Source organism: Salvelinus fontinalis, chromosome 17, assembly GCF_029448725.1.
Source record: "Salvelinus fontinalis isolate EN_2023a chromosome 17, ASM2944872v1, whole genome shotgun sequence".
In the NCBI taxonomy this organism is placed as follows: Eukaryota; Metazoa; Chordata; class Actinopteri; order Salmoniformes; family Salmonidae; genus Salvelinus; species Salvelinus fontinalis.
Window position 1 is genome coordinate 28,273,241 of NC_074681.1, and position 13,812 is coordinate 28,287,052.

The 13,812-nt window shown below is 41.5% G+C and overlaps 1 protein-coding gene across 1 annotated transcript in view; it reads right to left on the reverse strand.

Moving 5' to 3' along the window:
- The window catches only part of LOC129814106 (beta-1,4-galactosyltransferase 2-like), a 136,944-nt gene that overhangs the window by 119,097 nt on the left and 4,035 nt on the right, over nucleotides 1-13,812 (reverse strand). The window lies entirely within an intron of this gene.

The window sequence follows — 13,812 nt, forward strand, 5'->3', positions numbered from 1 at the left end:
ACCATTAAACTCACCATTGGCCTCTTGGTAAAATCCCTGAGCAGTTTCCTTCCTCTCCGGCAACTTAGTTAGGAAGGACGCTTGTATCCTTGTAATGACTGGGTGTCACGACTTCCGCCGAAGTCGGCTCCTCTCCTTGTTCGGGCAGCGTTCGACGATCGACGTCACTGGTTTCCTAGCCATCGCCGCTACATTTTTCATATATCCATTTGTCTTGTCTTGTTTTCATACACACCTGGTTTTCAGTTTCCCAATCAATCTACTTGTATTTAACTCTCTGTTTCCCATCATGTTTTGTGTGTAATTGTCTTCATGTCAAGTGATGTTCGTTTAGCGCTTTACTTTATTGTTCTGTTTTGAGTGTTCAAACAGGTGCCATTAATACAGGTAACGAGTGGAGGACAGAGGAGCCTCTTAAAGAAGAAGTTACAGGTCTGTGAGAGGCAGAAATCTTGCTTGTTTGTAGGTGACCAAATACTTATTTTCCACCATAATTTGCAAATAAATTCATAAAAAATCCTACAATGTGATTTTCTGGATTTTTTTCCCTCATTTTGTCTGTCATAGTTGAAGTGTACCTATGATGAAAATTACAGGCCTCTTTCATCTTTTTAAGTGGGAGAACTTGCACAATTGGTGGCTGACTAAATACTTTTTTGCTCCACTGTATATACATATATTTTTATATACTGTATCTACCAATTGGCCCTTTGCAAGGCATTGAAAAACCTTCCCGTTCTTTGTGCTTGAATCTCTTGTTTGAAATTCACTACTCCATCGAGGGACCTTACAGATAATTGTATCATGTTAATCACTATGACTGAACACGGAATCCATGCAACTTATTTGTGATTTGTTAAGCACATTTTTACTCCTGAACTTATTCAGGCTTGCCATAACAAAGGGGTTGAATATTTATCGACTCAAGACATTTCAGCTTGACATTTTTTATACATTTCTAAAATGTTCTACAAACAAAATTCCAATTTGACATGATGGGGTATAGATGTGGTAGAGGTCAATGGAACTCGACCAAAACAATGGAAATGCCATGGAAACTCGTGAGGGAAAGATGCAGTGGTGGAAAGATCACGACTCTCCAAATTGCCCCCAGCAAAAAACCCTACATTTAGGCTATTTTATGTGTGTATTTCATACTATGTTGAGGTGAAAATCAAAGTATAATACTTGTATGGATGTCAACCCCCATACATGTTCATATCATCGTCACCAATCAACTCCACTACAATTAAAAACAACTTGGACTACCACCACTGATTTGTCTATGCTAATATAGCTATGCTACCAGCTTACACGGACGGGAGTTGGAATTTAGCAGTAATTTCTTCTAAACCTGAAAAGGGACTACTTCTAAATCAAAAACAGCCAAATACATGTATATCCAAATCAGACTTTAGTAACAACATTGTGGGCTTGTTATAATACATCAATTGAGAGGGATTTAACTAATATCCACTTTGTTAGATCGGTTTGTTGAATGTGCACCAATCCGTCGTCCTTCTTCTAGCCCCCACGGTCTGCGTTCCCCATTGACCTCTTTACTACATTTACATTTACATTTAAGTCATTTAGCAGACGCTCTTACTACATCTATTGCGTGTAGATCAGTGACAAAATTTAAATGTTATCAATTTTAAATTCAGGCTGTAACAACATGTGGAAAAAGTAAAGGGGTGTGAATACTTTCTGAAGGCACTGTAGATTACAAAGTACTCATTAGTGAGTTGTTTACATAATGTTAAAGAGCAAAACCAAATTCAGAGCAGCAGTGAGAGATGGTTAAGTAGTAGGGTAGATATTTAGAGTATAGCCCTTAAGCAATAGTACTCCACTGTTAAATTGTTTTTGTCAACACAGCTGGGGGAATGCCGATCTGAAATAAAAATATAAACTCCAGATGTGAATAACTTTGTTATTTCTGTCTTTATATTATTATTTTTCATGTTACTATTTCATTACTTCTCAATAATGAGCAGTTGTCAGACAGAGAAATGTGTTAACAGCCTCCCTGCTGTGATGAAGGAGATGTCCAAAATGTTGCGTTTTAAAAGGCAAAACGTTGGGTAGGATTCTAGCCTAGCACTAGCCTCTCCCTGCACTGCTCCGCTCCAAGGCCCCGGGCCCTAGTGCATCCCACCACCCAGCCCTCATGGCCTCATCAAATATGCATTAGACATGGTACACTTGATAACATTGGGCAAAAGTGTAGCATTTGAGCACTTCCAGCACTAATGTAGTAAGCACTGGCTTCTCTTAAGCTTGACACCTAAAAACATACAAACAATGCAGTGCTATATCGTTTATATCATCATGACAAAGTAAGCTGAGCAGAAATATAAACGCAACATGTAAAGTGTTGGTTCCATTTTCTATGAGCTGAAATAAAAGAAGCTGATTAAACAGCATGATCATTACACAGGTGCAACTTGTGCTGGGGACAATAAAAGGCCACTCTATAATGTGCAGTTTTGTCACACTATGCCACAGATGTCTCAAGTTTTGAGGGAGCATGCAATTGGCATGCTGACTGCAGCAATGTCCAACAGAGCTGTTGTCAGAGAATTGAATCTTCATTTCACGACCATAAGCCGCCTCCAAAGCCGTTTCAGAGAATTTGGCTGTACGTCCAACCGGCCTCACAACCGCAGACCACATGTAACCATGCCAGCCCTGGACCTCCACATCCGACTTCTTCACCTGCGGGATCATCTGAGGTGGGGTGGGGGGGGCTGGCTCCCCAGTCGTTGGACCTGGCTCCCAAGTTGGTGGGCCTATGCCCTCCCAGGCCCACCCATGGCTGCGCCCCTACCCAGTCATGTGAAATCCATAGATTAGGGCCTAATGAATTTATTTCAATTGACTGATTTCCTTCTATGAACTGTAACTCAGTAAAATCTTAGAAATTTTTCCATGTTGTGTTTATATTTTGTTCAATATATATATATATTTCGCTTAGATGTGCTAAATCTAAACAGTGTACCAAATTATTCAACTCAGTTTCTCCAAGTACCATCTTGCAATGTGCCCTGTGTGTCTGTGGGAAAGGGCAGATGTTGCCCTAGCAACATATTCTGCACTCGCTCTGGGCAGAGGACGAACTACAAATTGAACTCGGTGAGATAGACGATTGATCGCGATTTTACAGCTAGCTAGCTAGCTACTTCACATGCTGATATTGACTTTGGTGTTATTGTGTGTAGCTATGTTTGCTAGCTAGCTCCCTAGCCAGCCTAGAGAGAGCATTGCATTGTGGTTTTTGTAGTGGACTTGAGCTGCAACAGATTTCCACAACTATTTTCACGTTGCTACCAACCTTGTTATAACGGCAAAATGAAACATTTGTTCACAAAAAAATATTGTTTTCGCATATTACTGTTATTTAACACTGTTAATCATACGAATTTGTTATTTGGTGTGTATTATCACTTTAAAACCACTCTCAGAGGGTGTGTCAGTGTGAGTTGAATGGCTCACATACATAATCCATGTCTCAATTGTCTCAAGGATTAAAAATCCTTCTTTAACCTGTCTCCTCCCCTTCATCTACACTGATTGAAGAGGATTTAACAAGTGACATCAATAGCAATCATAGCTTTCACCTGGATTCACCTGGTCAGTCTGTCATGAAGAGCAGGTGTTCCTAATGTTGTGTATACTCAGTGTAAGCACCCACCTAATTATTTGATTAGAAAAAAAGAATAACTAACGTTGTGCCATATGCCAGTTTCCAACAAACAAGTCCTCATGCATGTACGAGGGGCATTATTCATGGTTAATGTATACTGTATGCTCAGTGAGGGAGGGACATGTAATGATGGCTGGATTTATGTCCTTCTGGTGCGACCTGTAGGTATGTACTTCACAGAATCTGGTTTTACGTTGATAGGAATTGTAACGATTGTTCTCCTCCTCGTCTGAGAAGGAGCATGGATCGGACCAATATGCAGCGTGTTGTGAAGACATAACGAATTTATTTAATAAAGACGAAAAAACACTTAATAAACTACAAAACAATAAATGACGTTACAAGACCTGAACATGTGAACTTACATATAACGAAGAACGCACGAACAGGATCAGACTAAACAAACGAAACAGTCCCGTGTGGTACAAACACTGACATGGAAAACACAACGGGCGCATGAAAATCCCAGTCCAAACACACAGGACTAAACTGTCCGGAAAATAGCTTCCACCTAAACACCAACACCAAATAACAGAGAACAAGTCCGCATAAAAGCCAGCGGGCCTACTGCCCTTAAATAGCCTACCCACAAAACTAAACTCAAAACAGGTGCACCCAATCAGCCCAAACTAACAGAAACAAAAAGAAGGGAATCGATGGCAGCTAGTAGGCCGGTGACGACGACCGCCGAGCGCCGCCCGAACAGGAAGAGGCACCATCTTCGGCGGGATTCGTGACAGGAATGCCGAGGTCATTTCTCTCACATGATCTGTGCAATAAAATAGGGAGCATGTAATGTATGTGTCGTGTGACATTGAGGACTGATGATCATGTTCATAGCATAGTGAAGATAATAGCAATTCTGTAATGTATTGTATTAATTAACTTCATAATGCAGTGTAATTGAACAAATAAATCACACATACACCCGCTCAGAAAGGCTAGCTGTACTTACAGCACTTTCCACACAATGATTTTCACAATTGCCTATATCATTCAAAATGTGTTGGCAGGAGTAATGCCTAAACATAGCCCTGCTTATCCTGTAAACAGGACATGACATGCTGTGTAGAAAACACACTGATGAGTTGCTCCCTTGATAACACAGCCACTGCTGCCTGTCACCCGTGTATGTACACGCTGTTTTGGTAACACATCAAAACACACTCGCTGCAGAGGAGATCTGGGTCACCCAAAATAGTGTGACAACACAACACTGAGCTTGGTGACATGTCCATTGTCAAAATGAGTAGATGCAATAGAAATGTTCATTGTCCACATGCTTCTGCTTACTTGCTTATTCTAAGATACTATGTAGATTTAGGCCTATTTATAGATGTATGTTGAAAATGTATTACACCATTATGCTGATAAGTGCCACCTGATAAGGGTGTAAATGGTATATAATAAAATAGAAGCTGTCGGCCTACAAAATGTGCAAAGTACAACATGTTCAAAATGCAAAGGAGGCATGGGCATATTCTAATGCAGCGTTTACCAAACTAGGGGTCGCCTGATTTGAAAATAGGGAAAACTCAAATAAAATAGATACAATTGCGCTTGGATTTATAATAAAACTAATGCTCCAATTAGCATGGGTTTTTGTCAAATGTAACATTACACAGTCGGCTCAAGACGTCTTTCAGTCCCAGGGAGTCCTACAAGGAGTCAAAGGTGTTTCTTGTCAACTGACTACGAGACTAAAGACCAGATAAACAGAGACAGTGCGGGGTGTGAAGAGCAAGCTGTGGGTCACTGCCCTCTTGTCTGGAATCTCATCTTGCTCATGCCAACCACTCTGGGGAGGGAACATCCATCACCTTCTGACTGGCACAAACACTCCTCTCTGCCGCTCCCCTGGGGGGAAAGTTAGGCCTGCTTTATACAGTATAGGAGCTGTAAACAAACAGCTCGCTCAATAGCCAGAATTAGGTGACCGGCAAATTGACGAAGGGAGCATTTTCTAAGCTAAACTGACCAAGACGCACCTCCATCAACAACACATAAAACCTCACATAATTCTTCCCAAAAACAATTACAATTTCTCTCAACCAGTGTCATATGTGATGATTTTTAGGTGAGCGCTGATGACGCCCTTTGATAAGCAGTGGCCACTTTGTCAAAAGCATGGGCGCTAAATATTCCCAGCGCGCCTCTCCAGGGTGCTGTTGGAGAGATGTATCTCTGTAGTGCTCGAACAACGTTCTGTCCAAAACAATTATCTAACACAAATCATGTAGCAGATATAGGATATCGTAGAAAGCGTATGTGGCCTTTTCTGTAGCCTAAAGGCTGGAGATAAAATGTATGACAATATAATGAGACACGTTTTACATCATGCAGGTTTCTCCGAATAAATAGCCTAATTTAAATGGCGCTCAGTCAAAAAAAATGCGCTGTCATGTTAACAAACAATGCCTAAAACAGGACAGGTCAAAGTAAAATGGACAACATGGAATGGACAGTCACAATTGCTGTTGTAAATGGACAATCACAACTTTCATCTGTAAATGAAGTGAAAAAGAAAATACTTCTACATTTCCTGCTGTGTAAACACATCGCAAATAGGCATGCGATAACTCCTGATAAAGTTGGGTAGCTGATATTCAGAGCTTAAATACCCAAATTGTCACAGGAATCAGGAATAATAAAGACAATGCAATGGCCTGTTTTACAAACGGTGTGCCTACCACATAGATGGGCATTCATAAAATACAATTTCAGGCAACACTGTAGGCTACACCTCAGTAAGCACGGCCTGAGCCGACACCTTTTGGACGTCTTTTGTTGGTGCAGTTCCGGACCAGCCTTGATTTACACATCCACGGACATTGGATTTTGGTCCGGAACAAATATGAACCAATCATAGACGCCGATGTTTGGTTCAGATTTTGTCTGGTGAGACCAGCCTTGATTTGGCACAAACATAGACGTCTATAAATTATTTATTTTCAACTTTCATTCAGAACCAAAAATGAGCCTGAGTTCAACATCTGGAAAAAACGTATTTTCAACTCAACTGAAAATGAACCTGATTTCAATGTCGGGAAAAAACATGTTTTTTGTATTTTTATTATTTACCCCATTTTTGTGATATCCGATAGGTAGTTACAGTCTTGTCCTATCGCTGTAACTCCCCGTACGGACACGGGAGCGGCGATGGTCGAGAGCCATGCGTCCTCCAAAACGCGACCCTGCCAAGCCGCACTGCTTCTTGACACACTGCTGGCTTAACCCGGAAGCCATTAGCACCAATGTGTTGGAGGAAACAACTGGCGACCGTGTCAGCGTGCATGCACCCGGCCCACCACAGGAGTCGGAGTCGTTAGAGCGCGATGGGACAAGAACATCCCGGCCGGCCAAGCACTGCAAGCACTGCAGTGCCTTAGACCGCTGCGCCACTCGGGAGGCCCAAATACATATTTTTGTTATGTCCGGAAAATATGCCTTTTCAACATTATGGAGAAGAAAAATAATTTTAACATACGGAAAATACCTTTTCAAAACCTAAATTGAACTTAACTTCAACTTCTGGTAAATACATCTTTTAGATGTCTTTTCAACATAATTTTGCTTACTAGGAACGATTCTAGTTTTGCAGGGGATGGCATTTTTTGGTCTCGCCTATGGCGGCAGAACGGCAAGGACCGGCCCTGAGAACAAAATACATTCCAGAAATTACCTGGCACTATTTCTAGGAAGCAAACGTGTGTGAATACTTGGGCTTGAGATATTACTAGCACTTGGGGATGGACAGATATGGAAATTATAAGCTGATATTGATAACCAATATTGTTCTTCTTGGCCATTATGGCCAATGCACTGATTCAGAAAATTTGTAAACAAATAATTATCTTTCACCTGCACCCATACAGAATAACACAGAGGGGTAAAACAAAAAAAGTGGTGCAATTGAAGGGGAAGAACTATTGATAATGCATGTTGTGTAACATCACAAACAGAGATGTTCTCACAGCTGGAGGACTGGAGATGATCCCAGATATCAGAATTCACACTCACACCCGATTACCATCAACACTGTCTAACACTGAGCACACGCACAGTTCAGCCTGTTGCCTCTTGTCAGAAGCACTGCATGTTTCACATTTCAACAAATGGAAAACGGACTGACACTCTTGTCAAGGAAGGCCTGTCGTGCTTCTACTAAGAAATCCGGATAAAAAATAATTCAGGCTACATGCCAAATATTCATATCAACTATTTGACTAGTGAACTAAGCTATTAATACATCATTCAAGCTCTAATATTGTAGTGCAATGATCCCATGATGTTCTCCCCCCAAGGTTCTCTTGATAACACAGTACTGTACAGTACTGCCGGATTTGACTCACGGGACATTACATTAATCTACAGTGACAGAGGAGCTGACAGCAGGATTCCACAGAACTCTGTACAAGCGGGTATCACATTACCACTGTGCTTCCTTTCATGTGATAGGTCTACACTCTGAAGAGCACTGGTTATGACATGTTTATCATATAGTATATGACATTGTAAGCATTTCTTTCATATTTTTGTTGGGATTGCCATCTTCACCAGGATGTAGCCAAGTCTATTTCAATACATACACAGGTCTCTTTGGCCAAGCTCCAGAGTTGCTAAGCTCTAGGGTCTCCAACATCATACAGTGGGGCAAAAAAAGTATTTAGTCAGCCACCAATTGTGCAAGTTCTCCCAGTTAAAAAGATGAGAGAGGCCTGCAATTTTCATCATAGGTACATTTCAACTATGACAGACAAAATGAGAATTTTTTTTCCAGAAAATCACATTGTACGATTTTTAATGAATTTATTTGCAAATTATGGTGGAAAATAAGTATTTGGTCAATAACAAAAGTTAATCTCAATACATTGTTATATACTCTTTGTTGGCAATGACAGAGGTCAAAAGCTTTCTGTAAGTCTTCACAATGTTTTCACACACTGTTGCTGGTATTTTGGCCCATTCCTCCATGCAGATCTCCTCTAGAGCAGGGATGTTTTGGGGCTGTTGCTGGGCAACACGGACTTTCAACTCCCTCCAAAGATTTTCTATGGGGTTGAGATCTGGAGACTGGCTAGGCCACTCCAGGACCTTGAAATGCTTCTTACGAAGCCACTCCTTCGTTGCCCGGGCGGTGTGTTTGGGATCATTGTCATGCTGAAAGACCCAGCCACGTTTCATCTTCAATGCCCTTGCTGATGGAAGGAGGTTTTCACTCAAAATCTCACGATACATGGCCCCATTCATTCTTTCCTTTACACGGATCAGTCGTCCTGGTCCCTTTGCAGAAAAACAGCCCCAAAGCATGATGTTTCCACCCCCATGCTTCACAGTAGGTATGGTGTTCTTTGGATGCAACTCAGCATTCTTTGTCCTCCAAACACGACGAGTTGAGTTTACCAAAAAGTTCTATTTTGGTTTCATCTGACCATATGACATTCTCCCAATCTTCTTCTGGATCATCCAAATGCTCTCTAGCAAACTTCAGACGTCTGGCACTGCAGGATTTGAGTCCCTGGCGGGGTAGTGTGTTACTGATGGTAGGCTTTGTTACTTTGGTCCCAGCTCTCTGCAGGTCATTCACTAGGTCCCCCCGTGTGGTTCTGGGATTTTTGCTCACCGTTCTTGTGATCATTTTGACCCCACGGGGTGAGATCTTGCGTGGAGCCCCAGATCGAGGGAGATTATCAGTGGTCTTGTATGTCTTCCATTTCCTAATAAATGCTCCCACAGTTGATTTCTTCAAACCAAGCTGCTTACCTATTGCAGATTCAGTCTTCCCAGCCTGGTGCAGGTCTACAATTTTGTTTCTGGTGTCCTTTGACAGCTCTTTGGTCTTGGCCATAGTGGAGTTTGGAGTGTGACTGTTTGAGGTTGTGGACAGGTGTCTTTTATACTGATAACAAGTTCAAACAGGTGCCATTAATACAGGTAACGAGTGGAGGACAGAGGAGCCTCTTAAAGAAGAAGTTACAGGTCTGTGAGAGACAGAAATCTTGCTTGTTTGTAGGTGACCAAATACTTATTTTCCACCATAGTTTGCAAATAAATTCATAAAAAAATCCTAAAATGTGATTTTCTGGATTTTTTTTTCTCATTTTGTCTGTCATAGTTGAAGTGTACCTATGATGAAAATTACAGGCCTTTCTCATATTTTTAAGTGGGAGAACTTGCACAATTGGTGGCTGACAAAATATTTTTTTGCCCCACTGTATATAGACCTGCCTTGCCTCACTCTCTGCTTCTTCAGATCCAGCTGCTTATTTGGCCACAAAGCCCCCCAAAAAATGAACTGCTTGGGTGGAAGGAAGGTTTCATTGGGACAGCCTAGGAGTCAGGGTAGGTTTTGGGCCATCTCATACATAATTCTCTGTTTTTTGCCTTAATAACTGGCTGTATTGTTATAATGAGCAAAATGGGTTTTGTTACAAACCATTTCACATCAAGAACTATCATTGTATGTATATTGTGCCATGCTGTCATTAATCATTTGGGGGAAAAAGTGCTTTGCAATACAATGCAATTGATGATTACTCCTATCTGCATTGATCCATAGTAACCTAATTTTAAAGTGTACCTCTCGCTTTCGGACTGTTAATTAATCAATGTACGCAAGGACACATCCTTTGAGATTTTGAAAGAAACTCACAATTTACAGCTCTGAATAGCCAATGCATAGAGCGAAACAATCTTTTCTAACTGCACCTTTGTTGCTCAGGTCTGGCTGTTGCCATGGCAACAAATCTCAACATTGAATGTTGTATCAACATTTCAATTGCAGTCATCCTAGGAACAAAGCACTGGTTTATTCTATTTCATTAATTTAAACTTCAAAACGTGCAAGGTCATTTGCTCAAGTATTCTTTGATGAATGAGAGACTGTCGTAAATCCAGTGACGATTCAGATAAATCAAACAAAGAACCAGATTCTGTGAAGATATGTGGCTATCCAGTTATGTATGAAACAAGTGGCAAGTCCATTAAGTGAATGGCAGTGCTAAGTAAGTAGTTACCCCCAGGGCCGGTTTAATGCTAGGGGCTTACCGGAGATGAAGCCCCTGGGTCCAGGCCTGTGAGGGGCCCAAAAGGCAGCAAGAAATTAGTAAAATAACACAATTAAGGAAATATATATTGTATATATTATATATACAGTATATATTATATGTAGTATATATTTTATATGTTTTTTCACTGCAACCGCCAACCACAGGAAAACTCAGGAGCCCGCTATCAATGAATGTAGACAGCCTGCCGCTCTGCTAATCATCAGATGGGGGGATGAGAGGAGGTAGGGGGCCCATGTGGGTAACTAGGGGGGAATGCCTTGATTGGGTAAAATATTTATTTTTTAAGAAGCAAAAACTGCATAATAAATAAATGTAACTGGTTAATTGTGTGATTCAGGGGCTCTCAATGTTCAAAATACACCAGAGAGCATAATTTAGCCACAGAGGATCAATAGCTTAGACAAAATAACCGTGGATAAAGTTTGATCACAAGCACATACAGGTATCTGCCAAAATTAAGGAAACACCAACATAGAGTGTCTTAAAAGGGTGTTGCGCCACCACCAGCTACCAGAACAACTTCAATGCTCCTTGGCATAGATTCTACAAGTGGACCTAAACCTATGAAAAAAACAAAGGGCCTGTGATTTCTTAAAATCAGGCCCTGGTCACTAGAGGTCGACCGATTAATCGGAATGGCCGATTAATTAGGGCCGATTTCAAGTTTTCATAACAATCTGATATTGGTAATTTTGGATGCCGATTTTGCATGTTATTATTATTATTTATTTTTTAAATACACCTTTATTTAACTAGGCAAGTCAGTTAAGAACACATTCATATTTTCAATGACGGCCTAGGAATGGTGGGTTAACTGCCTTGTTCAGGGGCAGAACGACAGATTTTTACCTTGTCAGCTCAGGGAATCAATCTTGCAACCTTACTGTTAACTAGTCCAACGCTCTAACCACCTGCCTCACGAGGAGCCCGCCTTTTACGCGAATGCAGTAAGAAGCCCAGGTAAGTTGCTAGCTAGCATTAAACTTATCTTATAAAAAACAATCAATCAACCAATCATAATCACTAGTTATAACTACACATGGTTGATGATATTACTAGTTTATCTAGCGTGTCCTGCGTTGCATATAATCGATGCGGTGCGTATCGTTGCTCCAACGTGTACCTAACCATAAACATCAATGCATTTCTTAAAATCAATACACAGAAATATATATTTTTAAACCTGCATATTTAGCTAAAATAAATCCAGGTTAGCAGGCAATATTAACCAGGTGAAATTGTGTCAGTTCTCTTGCGTTCATTGCACGCAGAGTCAGGGTATATGCAACAGTTTGGGCCGCCTGGCTCATTGCAAACTAATTTGCCAGAATTTTACGTAATTATGACATAACATTGAAGGTTGTGCAATGTAACAGGAATATTTCGATTTATGGATGCCACCCGTTAAATAAAATACTAAACGGTTCCGTATTTCACTGAAATAATAAAAAAGTTGTTTTCGAGATGATAGTTTCCAGATTCGACCATATTAATGACCTAAGCCTCGTATTTCTGTGTGTTATTATGTTATAATTAAGTCTATGATTTGATAGAGCAGTCTGACTGAGCAGTGGTAGGCAGCAGCTGGCTCGTAAGCCTTCATTCAAACAGCACTTTCGTGCGTTTTGCCAGCAGCTCCTCGCAATGCTTCAAGCATTGCGCTGTTTAAGACTTCAAGCCTATCAACTCCCGGGATTAGGCTGGTGTAACCGATGTGAAATGGCTAGCTAGTTAGCGGGGTGCACACTAATAGCGTTTCAAACGTCACTCGCTCTGAGACTTGGAGTAGTTGTTCCCCTTGCTCTGCATGGGTAACGCTGCTTCGAGGGTGGCTGTTGTCGATGTGTTCCTGGTTCGAGCCCAGGTAGCGGCGAGGAGAGGGATGGAAGCTATACTGTTACACTGGCAATACTAAAGTGCCTATAAGAACATCCAATAGTCAAAGGTATATGAAATACAAATGGTATAGAGAGAAATAGTCCTAGAATTCCTATAATAACTACAACCTAAAACTTCTTACCTGGGAATATTGAAGACTCATTTTAAAAGGAACCACCAGCTTTCATATGTTCTCATGTTCTGAGCAAGGAACTTAAACGTTAGCTTTCTTACATGGCACATATTGCACTTTTACTTTCTTCTCCAACACTTTGTTTTTGCATTATTTAAACCAAATGTAACATGTTTCATTATTTATCTGAGGCTAAATTGATTTTATTGATGTATTATATTAAGTTAAAATAAGTGTTCATTCAGTATTGTTGTAATTGTCATTATTACAAATAAATAAAAAAATCGTCCGATTAATCGGTATCGGCTTTTTTGGTCCCCCCAGTAATCGGTATCGGTATCAGCGTTAAAAAAATCATAATCGGGCCTCCCGGGTGGCGCAGTGGTCTAGGGCACTGCATCGCAGTGCTAGCTGCGCCACCAGAGTCTCTGGGTTCGCGCCCAGGCTCTGTCGCAGCCGGCTGCGACCGGGAGGTCCGTGGGGTGACGCACAATTGGCATAGCGTCGTCCGGGTTAGGGAGGGTTTGACCGGTAGGGATATCCTTGTCTCATTGCGCTCCAGCGACTCCTGTGGCGGGCCGGGTGCAGTGCGCGCTAACCAAGGGGGCCAGGTACACAGTGTTTCCTCCGACACATTGGTGCGGCTGGCTTCTGGGTTGGAGGCGCGCTGTGTTAAGTAGCAGTGCGGCTTGGTTGGGTTGTGTTTCGGAGGACGCATGGCTTTCGACCTTCGTCTCTCCCGAGCCCGTACGGGAGTTGTAGCGATGAGACAAGATAGTAATTACTAGCGATTGGATACCACGAAAATTGGGGAGAAAAGGGGGTAAAAAAATATATATATATAAAAAAATCATAATCGGTCGACCTCTACTGGTCACCCCTCACCTGCTTTGACCACCCTGAGGGGGCTCTCAGGCTATGGACTACAATCATTGTAATGCACGAAGGCCACTTGCCTCAAAAGCTCCAGACAACAGTATCCGTCCAGCAAGGTTCTCCATCAAATGTAATCCTAAGGGGAAGCC